Source organism: Ambystoma mexicanum, chromosome 10 (assembly GCF_040938575.1).
Source record: "Ambystoma mexicanum isolate Mex_15411 chromosome 10, UKY_AmexF1_1, whole genome shotgun sequence".
Taxonomy (NCBI): Eukaryota; Metazoa; Chordata; class Amphibia; order Caudata; family Ambystomatidae; genus Ambystoma; species Ambystoma mexicanum.
In genome coordinates, this window is record NC_090932.1 from 521862059 (window position 1) to 521883560 (window position 21502).

The 21502-nt window shown below is 47.3% G+C and overlaps 49 non-coding genes and 25 pseudogenes across 49 annotated transcripts; all 74 read left to right on the forward strand.

Annotated features, from left to right (window-relative positions):
• Positions 1-264: 264 nt before the first annotated feature.
• On the forward strand, positions 265-373 carry LOC138495921 (5S ribosomal RNA; annotated as a pseudogene).
• A 106-nt stretch (positions 374-479) lies between these two features.
• LOC138496679 (5S ribosomal RNA) lies at positions 480-598 on the forward strand. The gene has a single exon (XR_011278169.1). It is a non-coding gene; the product is annotated as a 5S ribosomal RNA (ribosomal RNA).
• A 106-nt stretch (positions 599-704) lies between these two features.
• Positions 705-813, forward strand: LOC138495064 (5S ribosomal RNA; annotated as a pseudogene).
• Positions 814-919: 106 nt separating this feature from the next.
• Positions 920-1038, forward strand: LOC138493589 (5S ribosomal RNA). Its single transcript, XR_011276598.1, has one exon. It is a non-coding gene; the product is annotated as a 5S ribosomal RNA (ribosomal RNA).
• A 464-nt stretch (positions 1039-1502) lies between these two features.
• On the forward strand, positions 1503-1611 carry LOC138495923 (5S ribosomal RNA; annotated as a pseudogene).
• A 106-nt stretch (positions 1612-1717) lies between these two features.
• Positions 1718-1836, forward strand: LOC138495736 (5S ribosomal RNA). Its single transcript, XR_011277636.1, has one exon. It is a non-coding gene; the product is annotated as a 5S ribosomal RNA (ribosomal RNA).
• A 106-nt stretch (positions 1837-1942) lies between these two features.
• On the forward strand, positions 1943-2051 carry LOC138495252 (5S ribosomal RNA; annotated as a pseudogene).
• Positions 2052-2157: 106 nt separating this feature from the next.
• Positions 2158-2276, forward strand: LOC138496502 (5S ribosomal RNA). The gene has a single exon (XR_011278008.1). It is a non-coding gene; the product is annotated as a 5S ribosomal RNA (ribosomal RNA).
• A 106-nt stretch (positions 2277-2382) lies between these two features.
• LOC138495748 (5S ribosomal RNA) lies at positions 2383-2501 on the forward strand. Its single transcript, XR_011277637.1, has one exon. It is a non-coding gene; the product is annotated as a 5S ribosomal RNA (ribosomal RNA).
• Positions 2502-3167: 666 nt separating this feature from the next.
• On the forward strand, positions 3168-3276 carry LOC138495924 (5S ribosomal RNA; annotated as a pseudogene).
• Positions 3277-3382: 106 nt separating this feature from the next.
• Positions 3383-3501, forward strand: LOC138495760 (5S ribosomal RNA). The gene has a single exon (XR_011277639.1). It is a non-coding gene; the product is annotated as a 5S ribosomal RNA (ribosomal RNA).
• Positions 3502-3607: 106 nt separating this feature from the next.
• Positions 3608-3726, forward strand: LOC138495772 (5S ribosomal RNA). The gene has a single exon (XR_011277640.1). It is a non-coding gene; the product is annotated as a 5S ribosomal RNA (ribosomal RNA).
• Positions 3727-4392: 666 nt separating this feature from the next.
• LOC138495925 (5S ribosomal RNA) lies at positions 4393-4501 on the forward strand (annotated as a pseudogene).
• Positions 4502-4607: 106 nt separating this feature from the next.
• Positions 4608-4726, forward strand: LOC138495785 (5S ribosomal RNA). Its single transcript, XR_011277642.1, has one exon. It is a non-coding gene; the product is annotated as a 5S ribosomal RNA (ribosomal RNA).
• Positions 4727-4832: 106 nt separating this feature from the next.
• On the forward strand, positions 4833-4951 carry LOC138493407 (5S ribosomal RNA). Its single transcript, XR_011276432.1, has one exon. It is a non-coding gene; the product is annotated as a 5S ribosomal RNA (ribosomal RNA).
• Positions 4952-5057: 106 nt separating this feature from the next.
• LOC138494524 (5S ribosomal RNA) lies at positions 5058-5176 on the forward strand. The gene has a single exon (XR_011277446.1). It is a non-coding gene; the product is annotated as a 5S ribosomal RNA (ribosomal RNA).
• Positions 5177-5640: 464 nt separating this feature from the next.
• On the forward strand, positions 5641-5749 carry LOC138495926 (5S ribosomal RNA; annotated as a pseudogene).
• Positions 5750-5855: 106 nt separating this feature from the next.
• On the forward strand, positions 5856-5974 carry LOC138493939 (5S ribosomal RNA). Its single transcript, XR_011276915.1, has one exon. It is a non-coding gene; the product is annotated as a 5S ribosomal RNA (ribosomal RNA).
• Positions 5975-6080: 106 nt separating this feature from the next.
• On the forward strand, positions 6081-6199 carry LOC138494269 (5S ribosomal RNA). The gene has a single exon (XR_011277214.1). It is a non-coding gene; the product is annotated as a 5S ribosomal RNA (ribosomal RNA).
• A 106-nt stretch (positions 6200-6305) lies between these two features.
• Positions 6306-6414, forward strand: LOC138495315 (5S ribosomal RNA; annotated as a pseudogene).
• Positions 6415-6520: 106 nt separating this feature from the next.
• On the forward strand, positions 6521-6639 carry LOC138493613 (5S ribosomal RNA). Its single transcript, XR_011276620.1, has one exon. It is a non-coding gene; the product is annotated as a 5S ribosomal RNA (ribosomal RNA).
• A 106-nt stretch (positions 6640-6745) lies between these two features.
• Positions 6746-6864, forward strand: LOC138494127 (5S ribosomal RNA). Its single transcript, XR_011277085.1, has one exon. It is a non-coding gene; the product is annotated as a 5S ribosomal RNA (ribosomal RNA).
• Positions 6865-6970: 106 nt separating this feature from the next.
• Positions 6971-7079, forward strand: LOC138495439 (5S ribosomal RNA; annotated as a pseudogene).
• Positions 7080-7185: 106 nt separating this feature from the next.
• LOC138495065 (5S ribosomal RNA) lies at positions 7186-7294 on the forward strand (annotated as a pseudogene).
• Positions 7295-7400: 106 nt separating this feature from the next.
• On the forward strand, positions 7401-7519 carry LOC138495797 (5S ribosomal RNA). Its single transcript, XR_011277643.1, has one exon. It is a non-coding gene; the product is annotated as a 5S ribosomal RNA (ribosomal RNA).
• Positions 7520-7625: 106 nt separating this feature from the next.
• LOC138494562 (5S ribosomal RNA) lies at positions 7626-7744 on the forward strand. Its single transcript, XR_011277481.1, has one exon. It is a non-coding gene; the product is annotated as a 5S ribosomal RNA (ribosomal RNA).
• A 455-nt stretch (positions 7745-8199) lies between these two features.
• Positions 8200-8308, forward strand: LOC138495927 (5S ribosomal RNA; annotated as a pseudogene).
• A 106-nt stretch (positions 8309-8414) lies between these two features.
• LOC138493533 (5S ribosomal RNA) lies at positions 8415-8533 on the forward strand. The gene has a single exon (XR_011276547.1). It is a non-coding gene; the product is annotated as a 5S ribosomal RNA (ribosomal RNA).
• Positions 8534-8639: 106 nt separating this feature from the next.
• On the forward strand, positions 8640-8758 carry LOC138494128 (5S ribosomal RNA). Its single transcript, XR_011277086.1, has one exon. It is a non-coding gene; the product is annotated as a 5S ribosomal RNA (ribosomal RNA).
• A 106-nt stretch (positions 8759-8864) lies between these two features.
• On the forward strand, positions 8865-8973 carry LOC138495108 (5S ribosomal RNA; annotated as a pseudogene).
• Positions 8974-9079: 106 nt separating this feature from the next.
• LOC138493534 (5S ribosomal RNA) lies at positions 9080-9198 on the forward strand. Its single transcript, XR_011276548.1, has one exon. It is a non-coding gene; the product is annotated as a 5S ribosomal RNA (ribosomal RNA).
• A 106-nt stretch (positions 9199-9304) lies between these two features.
• On the forward strand, positions 9305-9423 carry LOC138494129 (5S ribosomal RNA). The gene has a single exon (XR_011277087.1). It is a non-coding gene; the product is annotated as a 5S ribosomal RNA (ribosomal RNA).
• A 106-nt stretch (positions 9424-9529) lies between these two features.
• LOC138495109 (5S ribosomal RNA) lies at positions 9530-9638 on the forward strand (annotated as a pseudogene).
• Positions 9639-9744: 106 nt separating this feature from the next.
• On the forward strand, positions 9745-9863 carry LOC138495810 (5S ribosomal RNA). Its single transcript, XR_011277644.1, has one exon. It is a non-coding gene; the product is annotated as a 5S ribosomal RNA (ribosomal RNA).
• A 106-nt stretch (positions 9864-9969) lies between these two features.
• On the forward strand, positions 9970-10088 carry LOC138495822 (5S ribosomal RNA). Its single transcript, XR_011277645.1, has one exon. It is a non-coding gene; the product is annotated as a 5S ribosomal RNA (ribosomal RNA).
• A 106-nt stretch (positions 10089-10194) lies between these two features.
• LOC138494564 (5S ribosomal RNA) lies at positions 10195-10313 on the forward strand. The gene has a single exon (XR_011277482.1). It is a non-coding gene; the product is annotated as a 5S ribosomal RNA (ribosomal RNA).
• Positions 10314-10768: 455 nt separating this feature from the next.
• LOC138495928 (5S ribosomal RNA) lies at positions 10769-10877 on the forward strand (annotated as a pseudogene).
• A 106-nt stretch (positions 10878-10983) lies between these two features.
• LOC138495834 (5S ribosomal RNA) lies at positions 10984-11102 on the forward strand. Its single transcript, XR_011277646.1, has one exon. It is a non-coding gene; the product is annotated as a 5S ribosomal RNA (ribosomal RNA).
• Positions 11103-11208: 106 nt separating this feature from the next.
• Positions 11209-11327, forward strand: LOC138495847 (5S ribosomal RNA). The gene has a single exon (XR_011277648.1). It is a non-coding gene; the product is annotated as a 5S ribosomal RNA (ribosomal RNA).
• A 666-nt stretch (positions 11328-11993) lies between these two features.
• Positions 11994-12102, forward strand: LOC138495929 (5S ribosomal RNA; annotated as a pseudogene).
• Positions 12103-12208: 106 nt separating this feature from the next.
• On the forward strand, positions 12209-12327 carry LOC138495859 (5S ribosomal RNA). The gene has a single exon (XR_011277649.1). It is a non-coding gene; the product is annotated as a 5S ribosomal RNA (ribosomal RNA).
• A 106-nt stretch (positions 12328-12433) lies between these two features.
• On the forward strand, positions 12434-12552 carry LOC138493408 (5S ribosomal RNA). The gene has a single exon (XR_011276433.1). It is a non-coding gene; the product is annotated as a 5S ribosomal RNA (ribosomal RNA).
• A 106-nt stretch (positions 12553-12658) lies between these two features.
• On the forward strand, positions 12659-12777 carry LOC138494525 (5S ribosomal RNA). The gene has a single exon (XR_011277447.1). It is a non-coding gene; the product is annotated as a 5S ribosomal RNA (ribosomal RNA).
• Positions 12778-13241: 464 nt separating this feature from the next.
• LOC138495930 (5S ribosomal RNA) lies at positions 13242-13350 on the forward strand (annotated as a pseudogene).
• A 106-nt stretch (positions 13351-13456) lies between these two features.
• LOC138493940 (5S ribosomal RNA) lies at positions 13457-13575 on the forward strand. Its single transcript, XR_011276916.1, has one exon. It is a non-coding gene; the product is annotated as a 5S ribosomal RNA (ribosomal RNA).
• Positions 13576-13681: 106 nt separating this feature from the next.
• On the forward strand, positions 13682-13800 carry LOC138494270 (5S ribosomal RNA). The gene has a single exon (XR_011277215.1). It is a non-coding gene; the product is annotated as a 5S ribosomal RNA (ribosomal RNA).
• Positions 13801-13906: 106 nt separating this feature from the next.
• On the forward strand, positions 13907-14015 carry LOC138495316 (5S ribosomal RNA; annotated as a pseudogene).
• A 106-nt stretch (positions 14016-14121) lies between these two features.
• Positions 14122-14240, forward strand: LOC138493614 (5S ribosomal RNA). The gene has a single exon (XR_011276621.1). It is a non-coding gene; the product is annotated as a 5S ribosomal RNA (ribosomal RNA).
• Positions 14241-14346: 106 nt separating this feature from the next.
• LOC138494130 (5S ribosomal RNA) lies at positions 14347-14465 on the forward strand. The gene has a single exon (XR_011277088.1). It is a non-coding gene; the product is annotated as a 5S ribosomal RNA (ribosomal RNA).
• Positions 14466-14571: 106 nt separating this feature from the next.
• Positions 14572-14680, forward strand: LOC138495440 (5S ribosomal RNA; annotated as a pseudogene).
• A 106-nt stretch (positions 14681-14786) lies between these two features.
• On the forward strand, positions 14787-14905 carry LOC138495872 (5S ribosomal RNA). Its single transcript, XR_011277650.1, has one exon. It is a non-coding gene; the product is annotated as a 5S ribosomal RNA (ribosomal RNA).
• Positions 14906-15011: 106 nt separating this feature from the next.
• LOC138495884 (5S ribosomal RNA) lies at positions 15012-15130 on the forward strand. The gene has a single exon (XR_011277651.1). It is a non-coding gene; the product is annotated as a 5S ribosomal RNA (ribosomal RNA).
• Positions 15131-15236: 106 nt separating this feature from the next.
• LOC138494565 (5S ribosomal RNA) lies at positions 15237-15355 on the forward strand. Its single transcript, XR_011277483.1, has one exon. It is a non-coding gene; the product is annotated as a 5S ribosomal RNA (ribosomal RNA).
• Positions 15356-15810: 455 nt separating this feature from the next.
• On the forward strand, positions 15811-15919 carry LOC138495932 (5S ribosomal RNA; annotated as a pseudogene).
• Positions 15920-16025: 106 nt separating this feature from the next.
• LOC138493535 (5S ribosomal RNA) lies at positions 16026-16144 on the forward strand. Its single transcript, XR_011276549.1, has one exon. It is a non-coding gene; the product is annotated as a 5S ribosomal RNA (ribosomal RNA).
• Positions 16145-16250: 106 nt separating this feature from the next.
• LOC138494131 (5S ribosomal RNA) lies at positions 16251-16369 on the forward strand. The gene has a single exon (XR_011277089.1). It is a non-coding gene; the product is annotated as a 5S ribosomal RNA (ribosomal RNA).
• A 106-nt stretch (positions 16370-16475) lies between these two features.
• Positions 16476-16584, forward strand: LOC138495111 (5S ribosomal RNA; annotated as a pseudogene).
• Positions 16585-16690: 106 nt separating this feature from the next.
• On the forward strand, positions 16691-16809 carry LOC138493536 (5S ribosomal RNA). The gene has a single exon (XR_011276550.1). It is a non-coding gene; the product is annotated as a 5S ribosomal RNA (ribosomal RNA).
• Positions 16810-16915: 106 nt separating this feature from the next.
• LOC138494133 (5S ribosomal RNA) lies at positions 16916-17034 on the forward strand. The gene has a single exon (XR_011277091.1). It is a non-coding gene; the product is annotated as a 5S ribosomal RNA (ribosomal RNA).
• Positions 17035-17140: 106 nt separating this feature from the next.
• On the forward strand, positions 17141-17249 carry LOC138495112 (5S ribosomal RNA; annotated as a pseudogene).
• A 106-nt stretch (positions 17250-17355) lies between these two features.
• On the forward strand, positions 17356-17474 carry LOC138495896 (5S ribosomal RNA). The gene has a single exon (XR_011277652.1). It is a non-coding gene; the product is annotated as a 5S ribosomal RNA (ribosomal RNA).
• A 106-nt stretch (positions 17475-17580) lies between these two features.
• LOC138495910 (5S ribosomal RNA) lies at positions 17581-17699 on the forward strand. Its single transcript, XR_011277654.1, has one exon. It is a non-coding gene; the product is annotated as a 5S ribosomal RNA (ribosomal RNA).
• Positions 17700-17805: 106 nt separating this feature from the next.
• LOC138494566 (5S ribosomal RNA) lies at positions 17806-17924 on the forward strand. The gene has a single exon (XR_011277484.1). It is a non-coding gene; the product is annotated as a 5S ribosomal RNA (ribosomal RNA).
• A 455-nt stretch (positions 17925-18379) lies between these two features.
• On the forward strand, positions 18380-18488 carry LOC138495933 (5S ribosomal RNA; annotated as a pseudogene).
• A 106-nt stretch (positions 18489-18594) lies between these two features.
• Positions 18595-18713, forward strand: LOC138493537 (5S ribosomal RNA). The gene has a single exon (XR_011276551.1). It is a non-coding gene; the product is annotated as a 5S ribosomal RNA (ribosomal RNA).
• A 106-nt stretch (positions 18714-18819) lies between these two features.
• On the forward strand, positions 18820-18938 carry LOC138493698 (5S ribosomal RNA). The gene has a single exon (XR_011276697.1). It is a non-coding gene; the product is annotated as a 5S ribosomal RNA (ribosomal RNA).
• A 106-nt stretch (positions 18939-19044) lies between these two features.
• On the forward strand, positions 19045-19163 carry LOC138495922 (5S ribosomal RNA). Its single transcript, XR_011277655.1, has one exon. It is a non-coding gene; the product is annotated as a 5S ribosomal RNA (ribosomal RNA).
• Positions 19164-19269: 106 nt separating this feature from the next.
• LOC138495934 (5S ribosomal RNA) lies at positions 19270-19388 on the forward strand. The gene has a single exon (XR_011277656.1). It is a non-coding gene; the product is annotated as a 5S ribosomal RNA (ribosomal RNA).
• A 106-nt stretch (positions 19389-19494) lies between these two features.
• LOC138494567 (5S ribosomal RNA) lies at positions 19495-19613 on the forward strand. Its single transcript, XR_011277485.1, has one exon. It is a non-coding gene; the product is annotated as a 5S ribosomal RNA (ribosomal RNA).
• Positions 19614-20068: 455 nt separating this feature from the next.
• On the forward strand, positions 20069-20177 carry LOC138495935 (5S ribosomal RNA; annotated as a pseudogene).
• A 106-nt stretch (positions 20178-20283) lies between these two features.
• On the forward strand, positions 20284-20392 carry LOC138495066 (5S ribosomal RNA; annotated as a pseudogene).
• Positions 20393-20498: 106 nt separating this feature from the next.
• On the forward strand, positions 20499-20617 carry LOC138493603 (5S ribosomal RNA). Its single transcript, XR_011276611.1, has one exon. It is a non-coding gene; the product is annotated as a 5S ribosomal RNA (ribosomal RNA).
• A 106-nt stretch (positions 20618-20723) lies between these two features.
• Positions 20724-20842, forward strand: LOC138494526 (5S ribosomal RNA). Its single transcript, XR_011277448.1, has one exon. It is a non-coding gene; the product is annotated as a 5S ribosomal RNA (ribosomal RNA).
• Positions 20843-21306: 464 nt separating this feature from the next.
• On the forward strand, positions 21307-21415 carry LOC138495936 (5S ribosomal RNA; annotated as a pseudogene).
• The last annotated feature ends 87 nt before the right edge of the window (positions 21416-21502 follow it).

Genomic DNA, 21502 nt, shown 5'->3' on the forward strand with positions numbered 1-21502 from the left:
CAGAGAATATTGAGTCCATAAAGAGTCTTGAAAGAAAGCCATGGTTGTGTTGGTTGTTCTCTCCAACTCCCTGCAACAGAAACAGGATGGATGGAGTAAAGTTATCCTACCAGACATAGGAGTCCTGAATGGGCCCACAAGTCTTATATATCTCGCCTGATCGAGCCTGATCGGGTGATGAGCGTGGTATCATGTTGTAAGTGGCTTTATGGCTTAGCTTACTAACTGTAAATGCATAAGAGTAATACTCTTAGCATTTCTCAATTTTAGGGCTACACCACAATGAATGCGCCCGATCTCGGAAGCTAAGCAGTTTCGGGCCTAGTTAGTACCTGGATGGGAGACCGCCTGGGAATACCAGGTGCTGTAGGCTTTTTTGTGCTCCATGTTCAGGCAGTGAGCCATTTCTCAATTGGCTTTCAAAACTGCATGGTCTAGCCAACTAGATGCTGAAAGGTACAAATCTCAAAAGGCCCAGAGCCTACGGCCACACCACACTGAATGCTCCTGATCTCGTCTGATCTCAGAAGCTAAGCAGTGTCGGGCCTAGTTAGTACCTGGATGGGAGACCGCCTGGGAATACCAGGTGCTGTAGGCTTTTTTGTGCTCCATGTTCAGGCAGTGAGCCATTTCTCAATTGGCTTTCAAAACTGCATGGTCTAGCCAACTAGATGCTTAAAGGTACAAATCTCAGACGGCCCAGAGCCTACGGCCACACCACACTGAATGCGTCTGATCTCAGAAGCTAAGCAGTGTCGGGCCTAGTTAGTACCTGGATGGGAGACCGCCTGGGAATACCAGGTGCTGTAGGCTTTTTTGTGCTCCATGTTCAGGCAGTGAGCCATTTCTCAATTGGCTTTCAAAACTGCATGGTCTAGCCAACTAGATGCTTAAAGGTACAAATCTCAGAATGCCCAGAGCCTACGGCCACACCACACTGAATGTGCCTGATCTCGTCTGATCTCAGAAGCTAAGCAGTGTCGGGCCTAGTTAGTACCTAGATGGGAGACCGCCTGGGAATACCAGGTGCTGTAGGCTTTTTTGTGCTCTATGATTAGTAATTGTGCCACTTCTCAATTTCTTTTTAAATTTGCTTATGATTCCAAAATAAATGTATCCCTTTTAATAGCGGAAATGTTGGACAACAACATGAGGGCTGGCGCTACCTATTTACATAAAATTAACATACGGGTAGTGTGTTCATGGGTAATAAATCTACCTTCACATGTAATGCAGTTCAGAGAATATTGAGTCCATAAAGAGTCTTGAAAGAAAGCCATGGTTGTGTTGGTTGTTCTCTCCAACTCCCTGCAACAGAAACAGGATGTATGGAGTAAAGTTTTCCTACCAGACATAGGAGTCCTGAATGGGCCCACAAGTCTTATATATGTCGCCTGATCGAGCCTGATCGGGTGATGAGCGTGGTATCATGTTGCAAGTGGCTTTATGGCTTAGCTTACTAACTGTAAATGCATAAGAGTAATACTCTTAGCATTTCTCAATTTTAGGGCTACACCACAATGAATGCGCCCGATCTCGGAAGCTAAGCAGTTTCGGGCCTAGTTAGTACCTGGATGGGAGACCGCCTGGGAATACCAGGTGCTGTAGGCTTTTTTGTGCTCCATGTTCAGGCAGTGAGCCATTTCTCAATTGGCTTTCAAAACTGCATGGTCTAGCCAACTAGATGCTTAAAGGTACAAATCTCAGAAGGCCCAGAGCCTACGGCCACACCACACTGAATGCGCCTGATCTCGTCTGATCTCAGAAGCTAAGCAGTGTCGGGCCTAGTTAGTACCTGGATGGGAGACCGCCTGGGAATACCAGGTGCTGTAGGCTTTTTTGTGCTCCATGTTCAGGCAGTGAGCCATTTCTCAATTGGCTTTCAAAACTGCATGGTCTAGCCAACTAGATGCTTAAAGGTACAAATCTCAGAAGGCCCAGAGCCTACGGCCACACCACACTGAATGCGCCTGATCTCAGAAGCTAAGCATTGTCGGGCCTAGTTAGTACCTGGATGGGAGACCGCCTGGGAATACCAGGTGCTGTAGGATTTTTTGTGCTCCATGTTCAGGCAGTGAGCCATTTCTCAATTGGCTTTCAAAACTGCATGGTCTAGCCAACTAGATGCTTAAAGGTACAAATCTCAGAAGGCCCAGAGCCTACGGCCACACCACACTGAATGCGCCTGATCTCATCTGATCTCAGAAGCTAAGCAGTGTCGGGCCTAGTTAGTACCTGGATGGGAGACCGCCTGGGAATACCAGGTGCTGTAGGCTTTTTTGTGCTCCATGTTCAGGCAGTGAGCCATTTCTCAATTGGCTTTCAAAACTGCATGGTCTAGCCAACTAGATGTTTAAAGGTACAAATCTCAGAAGGCCCAGAGCCTACGGCCACACCACACTGAATGCGCCTGATCTCGTCTGATCTCAGAAGCTAAGCAGTGTCGGGCCTAGTTAGTACCTGGATGGGAGACCGCCTGGGAATACCAGGTGCTGTAGGCTTTTTTGTGCTCCATGTTCAGGCAGTGAGCCATTTCTCAATTGGCTTTCAAAACTGCATGGTCTAGCCAACTAGATGCTTAAAGGTACAAATCTCAGAAGGCCCAGAGCCTACGGCCGCACCTGATCTCGTCTGATATCAGAAGCTAAGCAGTGTCGGGCCTTGTTAGTACCTGGATGGGAGACCGCCTGGGAATACCAGGTTCTGTAGGCTTTTTTTGTGCTCTATGATTAGTAATTGTGCCACTTCTCAATTTCTTTTTAAATTTGCTTATGATTCCAAAATAAATGTATCCCTTTTAATAGCGGAAATGTTGGACAACAACATGAGGGCTGGCGCTACCTATTTACATAAAATTAACATACGGGTAGTGTGTTCATGGGTAATAAATCTACCTTCACATGTAATGAAGTTCAGAGAATATTGAGTCCATAAAGAGTCTTGAAAGAAAGCCATGGTTGTGTTGGTTGTTCTCTCCAACCCCCTGCAACAGAAACAGGATGGATGGAGTAAAGTTATCCTACCAGACATAGGAGTCCTGAATGGGCCCACAAGTCTTATATATCTCGCCTGATCGGGTGATGAGCGTGGTATCATGTTGCAAGTGGCTTTATGGCTTAGCTTACTAACTGTAAATGCATAAGAGTAATACTCTTAGCATTTCTCAATTTTAGGGCTACACCACAATGAATGCGCCCGATCTCGGAAGCTAAGCAGTTTCGGGCCTAGTTAGTACCTGGATGGGAGACCGCCTGGGAATACCAGGTGCTGTAGGCTTTTTTGTGCTCCATGTTCAGGCAGTGAGCCATTTCTCAATTGGCTTTCAAAACTGCATGGTCTAGCCAACTAGATGCTTAAAGGTACAAATCTCAGAAGGCCCAGAGCCTACGGCCACACCACACTGAATGCGCCTGATCTCGTCTGATCTCAGAAGCTAAGCAGTGTCGGGCCTAGTTAGTACCTGGATGGGAGACCGCCTGGGAATACCAGGTGCTGTAGGCTTTTTTGTGCTCCATGTTCAGGCAGTGAGCCATTTCTCAATTGGCTTTCAAAACTGCATGGTCTAGCCAACTAGATGTTTAAAGGTACAAATCTCAGAAGGCCCAGAGCCTACGGCCACACCACACTGAATGCGCCTGATCTCGTCTGATCTCAGAAGCTAAGCAGTGTCGGGCCTAGTTAGTACCTGGATGGGAGACCGCCTGGGAATACCAGGTGCTGTAGGCTTTTTTGTGCTCCATGTTCAGGCAGTGAGCCATTTCTCAATTGGCTTTCAAAACTGCATGGTCTAGCCAACTAGATGCTTAAAGGTACAAATCTCAGAAGGCCCAGAGCCTACGGCAGCGCCTGATCTCGTCTGATATCAGAAGCTAAGCAGTGTCGGGCCTTGTTAGTACCTGGATGGGAGACCGCCTGGGAATACCAGGTTCTGTAGGCTTTTTTTGTGCTCTATGATTAGTAATTGTGCCACTTCTCAATTTCTTTTTAAATTTGCTTATGATTCCAAAATAAATGTATCCCTTTTAATAGCGGAAATGTTGGACAACAACATGAGGGCTGGCGCTACCTATTTACATAAAATTAACATACGGGTAGTGTGTTCATGGGTAATAAATCTACCTTCACATGTAATGCAGTTCAGAGAATATTGAGTCCATAAAGAGTCTTGAAAGAAAGCCATGGTTGTGTTGGTTGTTCTCTCCAACCCCCTGCAACAGAAACAGGATGGATGGAGTAAAGTTATCCTACCAGACATAGGAGTCCTGAATGGGCCCACAAGTCTTATATATCTCGCCTGATCGGGTGATGAGCGTGGTATCATGTTGCAAGTGGCTTTATGGCTTAGCTTACTAACTGTAAATGCATAAGAGTAATACTCTTAGCATTTCTCAATTTTAGGGCTACACCACAATGAATGCGCCCGATCTCGGAAGCTAAGCAGTTTCGGGCCTAGTTAGTACCTGGATGGGAGACCGCCTGGGAATACCAGGTGCTGTAGGCTTTTTTGTGCTCCATGTTCAGGCAGTGAGCCATTTCTCAATTGGCTTTCAAAACTGCATGGTCTAGCCAACTAGATGCTTAAAGGTACAAATCTCAGAAGGCCCAGAGCCTACGGCCACACCACACTGAATGCGCCTGATCTCGTCTGATCTCAGAAGCTAAGCAGTGTCGGGCCTAGTTAGTACCTGGATGGGAGACCGCCTGGGAATACCAGGTGCTGTAGGCTTTTTTGTGCTCCATGTTCAGGCAGTGAGCCATTTCTCAATTGGCTTTCAAAACTGCATGGTCTAGCCAACTAGATGCTTAAAGGTACAAATCTCAGAAGGCCCAGAGCCTACGGCCACACCACACTGAATGCGCCTGATCTCGTCTGATCTCAGAAGCTAAGCAGTGTCGGGCCTAGTTAGTACCTGGATGGGAGACCACCTGGGAATACCAGGTGCTGTAGTCTTTTTTGTGCTCCATGTTCAGGCAGTGAGCCATTTCTCAATTGGCTTTCAAAACTGCATGGTCTAGCCAACTAGATGCTTAAAGGTACAAATCTCAGAAGGCCCAGAGCCTACGGCCACACCACACTGAATGTGCCTGATCTTGTCTGATCTCAGAAGCTAAGCAGTGTCAGGCCTAGTTAGTACCTGGATGGGAGACCGCCTGGGAATACCAGGTGCTGTAGGCTTTTATGTGCTCTATGATTAGTAATTGTGCCACTTCTCAATTTCTTTTTAAATTTGCTTATGATTCCAAAATAAATGTATCCCTTTTAATAGCGGAAATGTTGGACAACAACATGAGGGCTGGCGCTACCTATTTACATAAAATTAACATACGGGTAGTGTGTTCATGGGTAATAAATCTACCTTCACATGTAATGCAGTTCAGAGAATATTGAGTCCATAAAGAGTCTTGAAAGAAAGCCATGGTTGTGTTGGTTGTTCTCTCCAACTCCCTGCAACAGAAACAGGATGGATGGAGTAAAGTTATCCTACCAGACATAGGAGTCCTGAATGGGGCCACAAGTCTGATATATCTCGCCTGATCGAGCCTGATCAGGTGATGAGCGTGGTATCATGTTGCAAGTGGCTTTATGGCTTAGCTTACTAACTGTAAATGCATAAGAGTAATACTCTTAGCATTTCTCAATTTTAGGGCTACACCACAATGAATGCGCCCGATCTCGGAAGCTAAGCAGTTTCGGGCCTAGTTAGTACCTGGATGGGAGACCGCCTGGGAATACCAGGTGCTGTAGGCTTTTTTGTGCTCCATGTTCAGGCAGTGAGCCATTTCTCAATTGGCTTTCAAAACTGCATGGTCTAGCCAACTAGATGCTTAAAGGTACAAATCTCAGAAGGCCAAGAGCCTACGGCCACACCACACTGAATGCTCCTGATCTGGTCTGATCTCAGAAGCTAAGCAGTGTCGGGCCTAGTTAGTACCTGGATGGGAGACCGCCTGGGAATACCAGGTGCTGTAGGCTTTTTTGTGCTCCATGTTCAGGCAGTGAGCCATTTCTCAATTGGCTTTCAAAACTGCATGGTCTAGCCAACTAGATGCTTAAAGGTACAAATCTCAGAAGGCCCAGAGCCTACGGCCCCACCACACTGAATGCGCCTGATCTCGTCTGATCTCAGAAGCTAAGCAGTGTCAGGCCTAGTTAGTACCTGGATGGGAGACCGCCTGGGAATACCAGGTGCTGTAGGCTTTTTTGTGCTCCATGTTCAGGCAGTGAGCCATTTCTCAATTGGCTTTCAAAACTGCATGGTCTAGCCAACTAGATGCTTAAAGGTACAAATCTCAGAAGGCCCAGAGCCTACGGCCACACCACACTGAATGCGCCTGATCCCAGAAGCTAAGCATTGTCGGGCCTAGTTAGTACCTGGATGGGAGACCGCCTGGGAATACCAGGTGCTGTAGGCTTTTTTGTGCTCCATGTTCAGGCAGTGAGCCATTTCTCAATTGGCTTTCAAAACTGCATGGTCTAGCCAACTAGATGCTTAAAGGTACAAATCTCAGAAGGCCCAGAGCCTACGGCCACACCGCACTGAATGCGCCTGATCTCGTCTGATCTCAGAAGCTAAGCAGTGTCGGGCCTAGTTAGTACCTGGATGGGAGACTGCCTGGGAATACCAGGTGCTGTAGGCTTTTTTGTGCTCCATGTTCAGGCAGTGAGCCATTTCTCAATTGGCTTTCAAAACTGCATGGTCTAGCCAACTAGATGCTTAAAGGTACAAATCTCAGAAGGCCCAGAGCCTACGGCCACACCACACTGAATGCGCCTGATCTCGTCTGATCTCAGAAGCTAAGCAGTGTCGGGCCTAGTTAGTACCTGGATGGGAGACAGCCTGGGAATACCAGGTGCTGTAGGCTTTTTTGTGCTCCATGTTCAGGCAGTGAGCCATTTCTCAATTGGCTTTCAAAACTGCATGGTCTAGCCAACTAGATGCTTAAAGGTACAAATCTCAGAAGGCCCAGAGCCTACGGCCACACCACACTGAATGCGCCTGATCTCAGAAGCTAAGCATTGTCGGGCCTAGTTAGTACCTGGATGGGAGACCGCCTGGCAATACCAGGTGCTGTAGGCTTTTTTGTGCTCCATGTTCAGGCAGTGAGCCATTTCTCAATTGGCTTTCAAAACTGCATGGTCTAGCCAACTAGATGCTTAAAGGTACAAATCTCAGAAGGCCCAGAGCCTACGGCCACACCACACTGAATGCGTCTGATCTCAGAAGCTAAGCAGTGTCGGGCCTAGTTAGTACCTGGATGGGAGACCGCCTGGGAATACCAGGTGCTGTAGGCTTTTTTGTGCTCCATGTTCAGGCAGTGAGCCATTTCTCAATTGGCTTTCAAAACTGCATGGTCTAGCCAACTAGATGTTTAAAGGTACAAATCTCAGAAGGCCCAGAGCCTACGGCCACACCACACTGAATGCGCCTGATCTCGTCTGATCTCAGAAGCTAAGCAGTGTCGGGCCTAGTTAGTACCTGGATGGGAGACCGCCTGGGAATACCAGGTGCTGTAGGCTTTTTTGTGCTCCATGTTCAGGCAGTGAGCCATTTCTCAATTGGCTTTCAAAACTGCATGGTCTAGCCAACTAGATGCTTAAAGGTACAAATCTTAGAAGGCCCAGAGCCTACGGCCACACCACACTGAATGCGCCTGATCTCGTCTGATATCAGAAGCTAAGCAGTGTCGGGCCTTGTTAGTACCTGGATGGGAGACCGCCTGGGAATACCAGGTTCTGTAGGCTTTTTTTGTGCTCTATGATTAGTAATTGTGCCACTTCTCAATTTCTTTTTAAATTTGCTTATGATTCCAAAATAAATGTATCCCTTTTAATAGCGGAAATGTTGGACAACAACATGAGGGCTGGCGCTACCTATTTACATAAAATTAACATACGGGTAGTGTGTTCATGGGTAATAAATCTACCTTCACATGTAATGCAGTTCAGAGAATATTGAGTCCATAAAGAGTCTTGAAAGAAAGCCATGGTTGTGTTGGTTGTTCTCTCCAACCCCCTGCAACAGAAACAGGATGGATGGAGTAAAGTTATCCTACCAGACATAGGAGTCCTGAATGGGCCCACAAGTCTTATATATCTCGCCTGATCGGGTGATGAGCGTGGTATCATGTTGCAAGTGGCTTTATGGCTTAGCTTACTAACTGTAAATGCATAAGAGTAATACTCTTAGCATTTCTCAATTTTAGGGCTACACCACAATGAATGCGCCCGATCTCGGAAGCTAAGCAGTTTCGGGCCTAGTTAGTACCTGGATGGGAGACCGCCTGGGAATACCAGGTGCTGTAGGCTTTTTTGTGCTCCATGTTCAGGCAGTGAGCCATTTCTCAATTGGCTTTCAAAACTGCATGGTCTAGCCAACTAGATGCTTAAAGGTACAAATCTCAGAAGGCCCAGAGCCTACGGCCACACCACACTGAATGCGCCTGATTTCGTCTGATCTCAGAAGCTAAGCAGTGTCGGGCCTAGTTAGTACCTGGATGGGAGACCGCCTGGGAATACCAGGTGCTGTAGGCTTTTTTGTGCTCCATGTTCAGGCAGTGAGCCATTTCTCAATTGGCTTTCAAAACTGCATGGTCTAGCCAACTAGATGCTTAAAGGTACAAATCTCAGAAGGCCCAGAGCCTACGGCCACACCACACTGAATGCGCCTGATCTCGTCTGATCTCAGAAGCTAAGCAGTGTCGGGCCTAGTTAGTACCTGGATGGGAGACAGCCTGGGAATACCAGGTGCTGTAGGCTTTTTTGTGCTCCATGTTCAGGCAGTGAGCCATTTCTCAATTGGCTTTCAAAACTGCATGGTCTAGCCAACTAGATGCTTAAAGGTACAAATCTCAGAAGGCCCAGAGCCTACGGCCACACCACACTGAATGCGCCTGATCTCAGAAGCTAAGCATTGTCGGGCCTAGTTAGTACCTGGATGGGAGACCGCCTGGGAATACCAGGTGCTGTAGGCTTTTTTGTGCTCCATGTTCAGGCAGTGAGCCATTTCTCAATTGGCTTTCAAAACTGCATGGTCTAGCCAACTAGATGCTTAAAGGTACAAATCTCAGAAGGCCCAGAGCCTACGGCCACACCACACTGAATGCGCCTGATTTCGTCTGATCTCAGAAGCTAAGCAGTGTCGGGCCTAGTTAGTACCTGGATGGGAGACCGCCTGGGAATACCAGGTGCTGTAGGCTTTTTTGTGCTCCATGTTCAGGCAGTGAGCCATTTCTCAATTGGCTTTCAAAACTGCATGGTCTAGCCAACTAGATGCTTAAAGGTACAAATCTCAGAAGGCCCAGAGCCTACGGCCACACCACACTGAATGCGCCTGATCTCGTCTGATCTCAGAAGCTAAGCAGTGTCGGGCCTAGTTAGTACCTGGATGGGAGACAGCCTGGGAATACCAGGTGCTGTAGGCTTTTTTGTGCTCCATGTTCAGGCAGTGAGCCATTTCTCAATTGGCTTTCAAAACTGCATGGTCTAGCCAACTAGATGCTTAAAGGTACAACTCTCAGAAGGCCCAGAGCCTACGGCCACACCACACTGAATGCGCCTGATCTCAGAAGCTAAGCATTGTCGGGCCTAGTTAGTACCTGGATGGGAGACCGCCTGGGAATACCAGGTGCTGTAGGCTTTTTTGTGCTCCATGTTCAGGCAGTGAGCCATTTCTCAATTGGCTTTCAAAACTGCATGGTCTAGCCAACTAGATGCTTAAAGGTACAAATCTCAGAATGCCCAGAGCCTACGGCCACACCACACTGAATGCGCCTGATCTCGTCTGATCTCAGAAGCTAAGCAGTGTCGGGCCTAGTTAGTACCTGGATGGGAGACCGCCTGGGAATACCAGGTGCTGTAGGCTTTTTTGTGCTCCATGTTCAGGCAGTGAGCCATTTCTCAATTGGCTTTCAAAACTGCATGGTCTAGCCAACTAGATGTTTAAAGGTACAAATCTCAGAAGGCCCAGAGCCTACGGCCACACCACACTGAATGCGCCTGATCTCGTCTGATCTCAGAAGCTAAGCAGTGTCGGGCCTAGTTAGTACCTGGATGGGAGACCGCCTGGGAATACCAGGTGCTGTAGGCTTTTTTGTGCTCCATGTTCAGGCAGTGAGCCATTTCTCAATTGGCTTTCAAAACTGCATGGTCTAGCCAACTAGATGCTTAAAGGTACAAATCTTAGAAGGCCCAGAGCCTACGGCCACACCACACTGAATGCGCCTGATCTCGTCTGATATCAGAAGCTAAGCAGTGTCGGGCCTTGTTAGTACCTGGATGGGAGACCGCCTGGGAATACCAGGTTCTGTAGGCTTTTTTTGTGCTCTATGATTAGTAATTGTGCCACTTCTCAATTTCTTTTTAAATTTGCTTATGATTCCAAAATAAATGTATCCCTTTTAATAGCGGAAATGTTGGACAACAACATGAGGGCTGGCGCTACCTATTTACATAAAATTAACATACGGGTAGTGTGTTCATGGGTAATAAATCTACCTTCACATGTAATGAAGTTCAGAGAATATTGAGTCCATAAAGAGTCTTGAAAGAAAGCCATGGTTGTGTTGGTTGTTCTCTCCAACCCCCTGCAACAGAAACAGGATGGATGGAGTAAAGTTATCCTACCAGACATAGGAGTCCTGAATGGGCCCACAAGTCTTATATATCTCGCCTGATCGGGTGATGAGCGTGGTATCATGTTGCAAGTGGCTTTATGGCTTAGCTTACTAACTGTAAATGCATAAGAGTAATACTCTTAGCATTTCTCAATTTTAGGGCTACACCACAATGAATGCGCCCGATCTCGGAAGCTAAGCAGTTTCGGGCCTAGTTAGTACCTGGATGGGAGACCGCCTGGGAATACCAGGTGCTGTAGGCTTTTTTGTGCTCCATGTTCAGGCAGTGAGCCATTTCTCAATTGGCTTTCAAAACTGCATGGTCTAGCCAACTAGATGCTTAAAGGTACAAATCTCAGAAGGCCCAGAGCCTACGGCCACACCACACTGAATGCGCCTGATCTCGTCTGATCTCAGAAGCTAAGCAGTGTCGGGCCTAGTTAGTACCTGGATGGGAGACCGCCTGGGAATACCAGGTGCTGTAGGCTTTTTTGTGCTCCATGTTCAGGCAGTGAGCCATTTCTCAATTGGCTTTCAAAACTGCATGGTCTAGCCAACTAGATGTTTAAAGGTACAAATCTCAGAAGGCCCAGAGCCTACGGCCACACCACACTGAATGCGCCTGATCTCGTCTGATCTCAGAAGCTAAGCAGTGTCGGGCCTAGTTAGTACCTGGATGGGAGACCGCCTGGGAATACCAGGTGCTGTAGGCTTTTTTGTGCTCCATGTTCAGGCAGTGAGCCATTTCTCAATTGGCTTTCAAAACTGCATGGTCTAGCCAACTAGATGCTTAAAGGTACAAATCTCAGAAGGCCCAGAGCCTACGGCAGCGCCTGATCTCGTCTGATATCAGAAGCTAAGCAGTGTCGGGCCTTGTTAGTACCTGGATGGGAGACCGCCTGGGAATACCAGGTTCTGTAGGCTTTTTTTGTGCTCTATGATTAGTAATTGTGCCACTTCTCAATTTCTTTTTAAATTTGCTTATGATTCCAAAATAAATGTATCCCTTTTAATAGCGGAAATGTTGGACAACAACATGAGGGCTGGCGCTACCTATTTACATAAAATTAACATACGGGTAGTGTGTTCATGGGTAATAAATCTACCTTCACATGTAATGCAGTTCAGAGAATATTGAGTCCATAAAGAGTCTTGAAAGAAAGCCATGGTTGTGTTGGTTGTTCTCTCCAACCCCCTGCAACAGAAACAGGATGGATGGAGTAAAGTTATCCTACCAGACATAGGAGTCCTGAATGGGCCCACAAGTCTTATATATCTCGCCTGATCGGGTGATGAGCGTGGTATCATGTTGCAAGTGGCTTTATGGCTTAGCTTACTAACTGTAAATGCATAAGAGTAATACTCTTAGCATTTCTCAATTTTAGGGCTACACCACAATGAATGCGCCCGATCTCGGAAGCTAAGCAGTTTCGGGCCTAGTTAGTACCTGGATGGGAGACCGCCTGGGAATACCAGGTGCTGTAGGCTTTTTTGTGCTCCATGTTCAGGCAGTGAGCCATTTCTCAATTGGCTTTCAAAACTGCATGGTCTAGCCAACTAGATGCTTAAAGGTACAAATCTCAGAAGGCCCAGAGCCTACGGCCACACCACACTGAATGCGCCTGATCTCGTCTGATCTCAGAAGCTAAGCAGTGTCGGGCCTAGTTAGTACCTGGATGGGAGACCGCCTGGGAATACCAGGTGCTGTAGGCTTTTTTGTGCTCCATGTTCAGGCAGTGAGCCATTTCTCAATTGGCTTTCAAAACTGCATGGTCTAGCCAACTAGATGCTTAAAGGTACAAATCTCAGAAGGCCCAGAGCCTACGGCCACACCACACTGAATGCGCCTGATCTCGTCTGATCTCAGAAGCTAAGCAGTGTCGGGCCTAGTTAGTACCTGGATGGGAGACCACCTGGGAATACCAGGTGCTGTAGTCTTTTTTGTGCTCCATGTTCAGGCAGTGAGCCATTTCTCAATTGGCTTTCAAAACTGCATGGTCTAGCCAACTAGATGCTTAAAGGTACAAATCTCAGAAGGCCCAGAGCCTACGGCCACACCACACTGAATGTGCCTGATCTTGTCTGATCTCAGAAGCTAAGCAGTGTCAGGCCTAGTTAGTACCTGGATGGGAGACCGCCTGGGAATACCAGGTGCTGTAGGCTTTTATGTGCTCTATGATTAGTAATTGTGCCACTTCTCAATTTCTTTTTAAATTTGCTTATGATTCCAAAATAAATGTATCCCTTTTAATAGCGGAAATGTTGGACAACAACATGAGGGCTGGCGCTACCTATTTACATAAAATTAACATACGGGTAGTGTGTTCATGGGTAATAAATCTACCTTCACATGTAATGCAGTTCAGAGAATATTGAGTCCATAAAGAGTCTTGAAAGAAAGCCATGGTTGTGTTGGTTGTTCTCTCCAACTCCCTGCAACAGAAACAGGATGGATGGAGTAAAGTTATCCTACCAGACATAGGAGTCCTGAATGGGGCCACAAGTCTGATATATCTCGCCTGATCGAGCCTGATCAGGTGATGAGCGTGGTATCATGTTGCAAGTGGCTTTATGGCTTAGCTTACTAACTGTAAATGCATAAGAGTAATACTCTTAGCATTTCTCAATTTTAGGGCTACACCACAATGAATGCGCCCGATCTCGGAAGCTAAGCAGTTTCGGGCCTAGTTAGTACCTGGATGGGAGACCGCCTGGGAATACCAGGTGCTGTAGGCTTTTTTGTGCTCCATGTTCAGGCAGTGAGCCATTTCTCAATTGGCTTTCAAAACTGCATGGTCTAGCCAACTAGATGCTTAAAGGTACAAATCTCAGAAGGCCAAGAGCCTACGGCCACACCACACTGAATGCTCCTGATCTGGTCTGATCTCAGAAGCTAAGCAGTGTCGGGCCTAGTTAGTACCTGGATGGGAGACCGCCTGGGAATACCAGGTGCTGTAGGCTTTTTTGTGCTCCATGTTCAGGCAGTGAGCCATTTCTCAATTGGCTTTCAAAACTGCATGGTCTAGCCAACTAGATGCTTAAAGGTACAAATCTCAGAAGGCCCAGAGCCTACGGCCCCACCACACTGAATGCGCCTGATCTCGTCTGATCTCAGAAGCTAAGCAGTGTCAGGCCTAGTTAGTACCTGGATGGGAGACCGCCTGGGAATACCAGGTGCTGTAGGCTTTTTTGTGCTCCATGTTCAGGCAGTGAGCCATTTCTCAATTGGCTTTCAAAACTGCATGGTCTAGCCAACTAGATGCTTAAAGGTACAAATCTCAGAAGGCCCAGAGCCTACGGCCACACCACACTGAATGCGCCTGATCCCAGAAGCTAAGCATTGTCGGGCCTAGTTAGTACCTGGATGGGAGACCGCCTGGGAATACCAGGTGCTGTAGGCTTTTTTGTGCTCCATGTTCAGGCAGTGAGCCATTTCTCAATTGGCTTTCAAAACTGCATGGTCTAGCCAACTAGATGCTTAAAGGTACAAATCTCAGAAGGCCCAGAGCCTACGGCCACACCGCACTGAATGCGCCTGATCTCGTCTGATCTCAGAAGCTAAGCAGTGTCGGGCCTAGTTAGTACCTGGATGGGAGACTGCCTGGGAATACCAGGTGCTGTAGGCTTTTTTGTGCTCCATGTTCAGGCAGTGAGCCATTTCTCAATTGGCTTTCAAAACTGCATGGTCTAGCCAACTAGATGCTTAAAGGTACAAATCTCAGAAGGCCCAGAGCCTACGGCCACACCACACTGAATGCGCCTGATCTCGTCTGATCTCAGAAGCTAAGCAGTGTCGGGCCTAGTTAGTACCTGGATGGGAGACAGCCTGGGAATACCAGGTGCTGTAGGCTTTTTTGTGCTCCATGTTCAGGCAGTGAGCCATTTCTCAATTGGCTTTCAAAACTGCATGGTCTAGCCAACTAGATGCTTAAAGGTACAAATCTCAGAAGGCCCAGAGCCTACGGCCACACCACACTGAATGCGCCTGATCTCAGAAGCTAAGCATTGTCGGGCCTAGTTAGTACCTGGATGGGAGACCGCCTGGCAATACCAGGTGCTGTAGGCTTTTTTGTGCTCCATGTTCAGGCAGTGAGCCATTTCTCAATTGGCTTTCAAAACTGCATGGTCTAGCCAACTAGATGCTTAAAGGTACAAATCTCAGAAGGCCCAGAGCCTACGGCCACACCACACTGAATGCGCCTGATCTCGTCTGATCTCAGAAGCTAAGCAGTGTCGGGCCTAGTTAGTACCTGGATGGGAGACCGCCTGGGAATACCAGGTGCTGTAGGCTTTTTTGTGCTCCATGTTCAGGCAGTGAGCCATTTCTCAATTGGCTTTCAAAACTGCATGGTCTAGCCAACTAGATGTTTAAAGGTACAAATCTCAGAAGGCCCAGAGCCTACGGCCACACCACACTGAATGCGCCTGATCTCGTCTGATCTCAGAAGCTAAGCAGTGTCGGGCCTAGTTAGTACCTGGATGGGAGACCGCCTGGGAATACCAGGTGCTGTAGGCTTTTTTGTGCTCCATGTTCAGGCAGTGAGCCATTTCTCAATTGGCTTTCAAAACTGCATGGTCTAGCCAACTAGATGCTTAAAGGTACAAATCTTAGAAGGCCCAGAGCCTACGGCCACACCACACTGAATGCGCCTGATCTCGTCTGATATCAGAAGCTAAGCAGTGTCGGGCCTTGTTAGTACCTGGATGGGAGACCGCCTGGGAATACCAGGTTCTGTAGGCTTTTTTTGTGCTCTATGATTAGTAATTGTGCCACTTCTCAATTTCTTTTTAAATTTGCTTATGATTCCAAAATAAATGTATCCCTTTTAATAGCGGAAATGTTGGACAACAACATGAGGGCTGGCGCTACCTATTTACATAAAATTAACATACGGGTAGTGTGTTCATGGGTAATAAATCTACCTTCACATGTAATGCAGTTCAGAGAATATTGAGTCCATAAAGAGTCTTGAAAGAAAGCCATGGTTGTGTTGGTTGTTCTCTCCAACCCCCTGCAACAGAAACAGGATGGATGGAGTAAAGTTATCCTACCAGACATAGGAGTCCTGAATGGGCCCACAAGTCTTATATATCTCGCCTGATCGGGTGATGAGCGTGGTATCATGTTGCAAGTGGCTTTATGGCTTAGCTTACTAACTGTAAATGCATAAGAGTAATACTCTTAGCATTTCTCAATTTTAGGGCTACACCACAATGAATGCGCCCGATCTCGGAAGCTAAGCAGTTTCGGGCCTAGTTAGTACCTGGATGGGAGACCGCCTGGGAATACCAGGTGCTGTAGGCTTTTTTGTGCTCCATGTTCAGGCAGTGAGCCATTTCTCAATTGGCTTTCAAAACTGCATGGTCTAGCCAACTAGATGCTTAAAGGTACAAATCTCAGAAGGCCCAGAGCCTACGGCCACACCACACTGAATGCGCCTGATTTCGTCTGATCTCAGAAGCTAAGCAGTGTCGGGCCTAGTTAGTACCTGGATGGGAGACCGCCTGGGAATACCAGGTGCTGTAGGCTTTTTTGTGCTCCATGTTCAGGCAGTGAGCCATTTCTCAATTGGCTTTCAAAACTGCATGGTCTAGCCAACTAGATGCTTAAAGGTACAAATCTCAGAAGGCCCAGAGCCTACGGCCACACCACACTGAATGCGCCTGATCTCGTCTGATCTCAGAAGCTAAGCAGTGTCGGGCCTAGTTAGTACCTGGATGGGAGACAGCCTGGGAATACCAGGTGCTGTAGGCTTTTTTGTGCTCCATGTTCAGGCAGTGAGCCATTTCTCAATTGGCTTTCAAAACTGCATGGTCTAGCCAACTAGATGCTTAAAGGTACAAATCTCAGAAGGCCCAGAGCCTACGGCCACACCACACTGAATGCGCCTGATCTCAGAAGCTAAGCATTGTCGGGCCTAGTTAGTACCTGGATGGGAGACCGCCTGGGAATACCAGGTGCTGTAGGCTTTTTTGTGCTCCATGTTCAGGCAGTGAGCCATTTCTCAATTGGCTTTCAAAACTGCATGGTCTAGCCAACTAGATGCTTAAAGGTACAAATCTCAGAAGGCCCAGAGCCTACGGCCACACCACACTGAATGCGCCTGATTTCGTCTGATCTCAGAAGCTAAGCAGTGTCGGGCCTAGTTAGTACCTGGATGGGAGACCGCCTGGGAATACCAGGTGCTGTAGGCTTTTTTGTGCTCCATGTTCAGGCAGTGAGCCATTTCTCAATTGGCTTTCAAAACTGCATGGTCTAGCCAACTAGATGCTTAAAGGTACAAATCTCAGAAGGCCCAGAGCCTACGGCCACACCACACTGAATGCGCCTGATCTCGTCTGATCTCAGAAGCTAAGCAGTGTCGGGCCTAGTTAGTACCTGGATGGGAGACAGCCTGGGAATACCAGGTGCTGTAGGCTTTTTTGTGCTCCATGTTCAGGCAGTGAGCCATTTCTCAATTGGCTTTCAAAACTGCATGGTCTAGCCAACTAGATGCTTAAAGGTACAACTCTCAGAAGGCCCAGAGCCTACGGCCACACCACACTGAATGCGCCTGATCTCAGAAGCTAAGCATTGTCGGGCCTAGTTAGTACCTGGATGGGAGACCGCCTGGGAATACCAGGTGCTGTAGGCTTTTTTGTGCTCCATGTTCAGGCAGTGAGCCATTTCTCAATTGGCTTTCAAAACTGCATGGTCTAGCCAACTAGATGCTTAAAGGTACAAATCTCAGAATGCCCAGAGCCTACGGCCACACCACACTGAATGCGCCTGATCTCGTCTGATCTCAGAAGCTAAGCAGTGTCGGGCCTAGTTAGTACCTGGATGGGAGACCGCCTGGGAATACCAGGTGCTGTAGGCTTTTTTGTGCTCCATGTTCAGGCAGTGAGCCATTTCTCAATTGGCTTTCAAAACTGCATGGTCTAGCCAACTAGATGTTTAAAGGTACAAATCTCAGAAGGCCCAGAGCCTACGGCCACACCACACTGAATGCGCCTGATCTCGTCTGATCTCAGAAGCTAAGCAGTGTCGGGCCTAGTTAGTACCTGGATGGGAGACCGCCTGGGAATACCAGGTGCTGTAGGCTTTTTTGTGCTCCATGTTCAGGCAGTGAGCCATTTCTCAATTGGCTTTCAAAACTGCATGGTCTAGCCAACTAGATGCTTAAAGGTACAAATCTTAGAAGGCCCAGAGCCTACGGCCACACCACACTGAATGCGCCTGATCTCGTCTGATATCAGAAGCTAAGCAGTGTCGGGCCTTGTTAGTACCTGGATGGGAGACCGCCTGGGAATACCAGGTTCTGTAGGCTTTTTTTGTGCTCTATGATTAGTAATTGTGCCACTTCTCAATTTCTTTTTAAATTTGCTTATGATTCCAAAATAAATGTATCCCTTTTAATAGCGGAAATGTTGGACAACAACATGAGGGCTGGCGCTACCTATTTACATAAAATTAACATACGGGTAGTGTGTTCATGGGTAATAAATCTACCTTCACATGTAATGCAGTTCAGAGAATATTGAGTCCATAAAGAGTCTTGAAAGAAAGCCATGGTTGTGTTGGTTGTTCTCTCCAACCCCCTGCAACAGAAACAGGATGGATGGAGTAAAGTTATCCTACCAGACATAGGAGTCCTGAATGGGCCCACAAGTCTTATATATCTCGCCTGATCGGGTGATGAGCGTGGTATCATGTTGCAAGTGGCTTTATGGCTTAGCTTACTAACTGTAAATGCATAAGAGTAATACTCTTAGCATTTCTCAATTTTAGGGCTACACCACAATGAATGCGCCCGATCTCGGAAGCTAAGCAGTTTCGGGCCTAGTTAGTACCTGGATGGGAGACCGCCTGGGAATACCAGGTGCTGTAGGCTTTTTTGTGCTCCATGTTCAGGCAGTGAGCCATTTCTCAATTGGCTTTCAAAACTGCATGGTCTAGCCAACTAGATGCTTAAAGGTACAAATCTCAGAAGGCCCAGAGCCTACGGCCACACCACACTGAATGCGCCTGATTTCGTCTGATCTCAGAAGCTAAGCAGTGTCGGGCCTAGTTAGTACCTGGATGGGAGACCGCCTGGGAATACCAGGTGCTGTAGGCTTTTTTGTGCTCCATGTTCAGGCAGTGAGCCATTTCTCAATTGGCTTTCAAAACTGCATGGTCTAGCCAACTAGATGCTTAAAGGTACAAATCTCAGAAGGCCCAGAGCCTACGGCCACACCACACTGAATGCGCCTGATCTCGTCTGATCTCAGAAGCTAAGCATTGTCGGGCCTAGTTAGTACCTGGATGGGAGACCGCCTGGGAATACCAGGTGCTGTAGGCTTTTTTGTGCTCCATGTTCAGGCAGTGAGCCATTTCTCAATTGGCTTTCAAAACTGCATGGTCTAGCCAACTAGATGCTTAAAGGTACAAATCTCAGAAGGCCCAGAGCCTACGGCCACACCACACTGAATGCGCCTGATCTCGTCTGATCTCAGAAGCTAAGCAGTGTCGGGCCTAGTTAGTACCTGGATGGGAGACCGCCTGGGAATACCAGGTGCTGTAGGCTTTTTTGTGCTCCATGTTCAGGCAGTGAGCCATTTCTCAATTGGCTTTCAAAACTGCATGGTCTAGCCAACTAGATGTTTAAAGGTACAAATCTCAGAAGGCCCAGAGCCTACGGCCACACCACACTGAATGCGCCTGATCTCGTCTGATCTCAGAAGCTAAGCAGTGTCGGGCCTAGTTAGTACCTGGATGGGAGACCGCCTGGGAATACCAGGTGCTGTAGGCTTTTTTGTGCTCCATGTTCAGGCAGTGAGCCATTTCTCAATTGGCTTTCAAAACTGCATGGTCTAGCCAACTAGATGCTTAAAGGTACAAATCTCAGAAGGCCCAGAGCCTACGGCCACACCACACTGAATGCGCCTGATCTCGTCTGATATCAGAAGCTAAGCAGTGTCGGGCCTTGTTAGTACCTGGATGGGAGACCGCCTGGGAATACCAGGTTCTGTAGGCTTTTTTTGTGCTCTATGATTAGTAATTGTGCCACTTCTCAATTTCTTTTTAAATTTGCTTATGATTCCAAAATAAATGTATCCCTTTTAATAGCGGAAATGTTGGACAACAACATGAGGGCTGGCGCTACCTATTTACATAAAATTAACATACGGGTAGTGTGTTCATGGGTAATAAATCTACCTTCACATGTAATGCAGTTCAGAGAATATTGAGTCCATAAAGAGTCTTGAAAGAAAGCCATGGTTGTGTTGGTTGTTCTCTCCAACCCCCTGCAACAGAAACAGGATGGATGGAGTAAAGTTATCCTACCAGACATAGGAGTCCTGAATGGGCCCACAAGTCTTATATATCTCGCCTGATCGGGTGATGAGCGTGGTATCATGTTGCAAGTGGCTTTATGGCTTAGCTTACTAACTGTAAATGCATAAGAGTAATACTCTTAGCATTTCTCAATTTTAGGGCTACACCACAATGAATGCGCCCGATCTCGGAAGCTAAGCAGTTTCGGGCCTAGTTAGTACCTGGATGGGAGACCGCCTGGGAATACCAGGTGCTGTAGGCTTTTTTGTGCTCCATGTTCAGGCAGTGAGCCATTTCTCAATTGGCTTTCAAAACTGCATGGTCTAGCCAACTAGAGGCTTAAAGGTACAAATCTCAGAAGGCCCAGAGCCTACGGCCACACCACACTGAATGCGTCTGATCTCAGAAGCTAAGCAGTGTCGGGCCTAGTTAGTACCTGGATGGGAGACCGCCTGGGAATACCAGGTGCTGTAGGCTTTTTTGTGCTCCATGTTCAGGCAGTGAGCCATTTCTCAATTGGTTTTCAAAACTGCATGGTCTAGCCAACTAGATGCTTAAAGGTACAAATCTCAGAAGGCCCAGAGCCTACGGCCACACCACACTGAATGCCCCTGATCTCGTCTGATCTCAGAAGCTAAGCAGTGTCGGGCCTAGTTAGTACCTGGATGGGAGACCACCTGGGAATACCAGGTGCTGTAGTCTTTTTTGTGCTCCATGTTCAGGCAGTGAGCCATTTCTCAATTGGCTTTCAAAACTGCATGGTCTAGCCAACTAGATGCTTAAAGGTACAAATCTCAGAAGGCCCAGAGCCTACGGCCACACCACACTGAATGTGCCTGATCTTGTCTGATCTCAGAAGCTAAGCAGTGTCAGGCCTAGTTAGTACCTGGATGGGAGACCGCCTGGGAATACCAGGTGCTGTAGGCTTTTTTGTGCTCTATGATTAGTAATTGTGCCACTTCTCAATTTCTTTTTAAATTTGCTTATGATTCCAAAATAAATGTATCCCTTTTAATAGCGGAAATGTTGGACAACAACATGAGGGCTGGCGCTACCTATTTACATAAAATTAACATACGGGTAGTGTGTTCATGGGTAATAAATCTACCTTCACATGTAATGCAGTTCAGAGAATATTGAGTCCATAAAGAGTCTTGAAAGAAAGCCATGGTTGTGTTGGTTGTTCTCTCCAACTCCCTGCAACAGAAACAGGATGGATGGAGTAAAGTTATCCTACCAGACATAGGAGTCCTGAATGGGCCCACAAGTCTTATATATCTCGCCTGATCGAGCCTGATCGGGTGATGAGCGTGGTATCATGTTGCAAGTGGCTTTATGGCTTAGCTTACTAACTGTAAATGCATAAGAGTAATACTCTTAGCATTTCTCAATTTTAGGGCTACACCACAATGAATGCGCCCGATCTCGGAAGCTAAGCAGTTTCGGGCCTAGTTAGTACCTGGATGGGAGACCGCCTGGGAATACCAGGTGCTGTAGGCTTTTTTGTGCTCCATGTTCAGGCAGTGAGCCATTTCTCAATTGGCTTTCAAAACTGCATGGTCTAGCCAACTAGATGCTGAAAGGTAC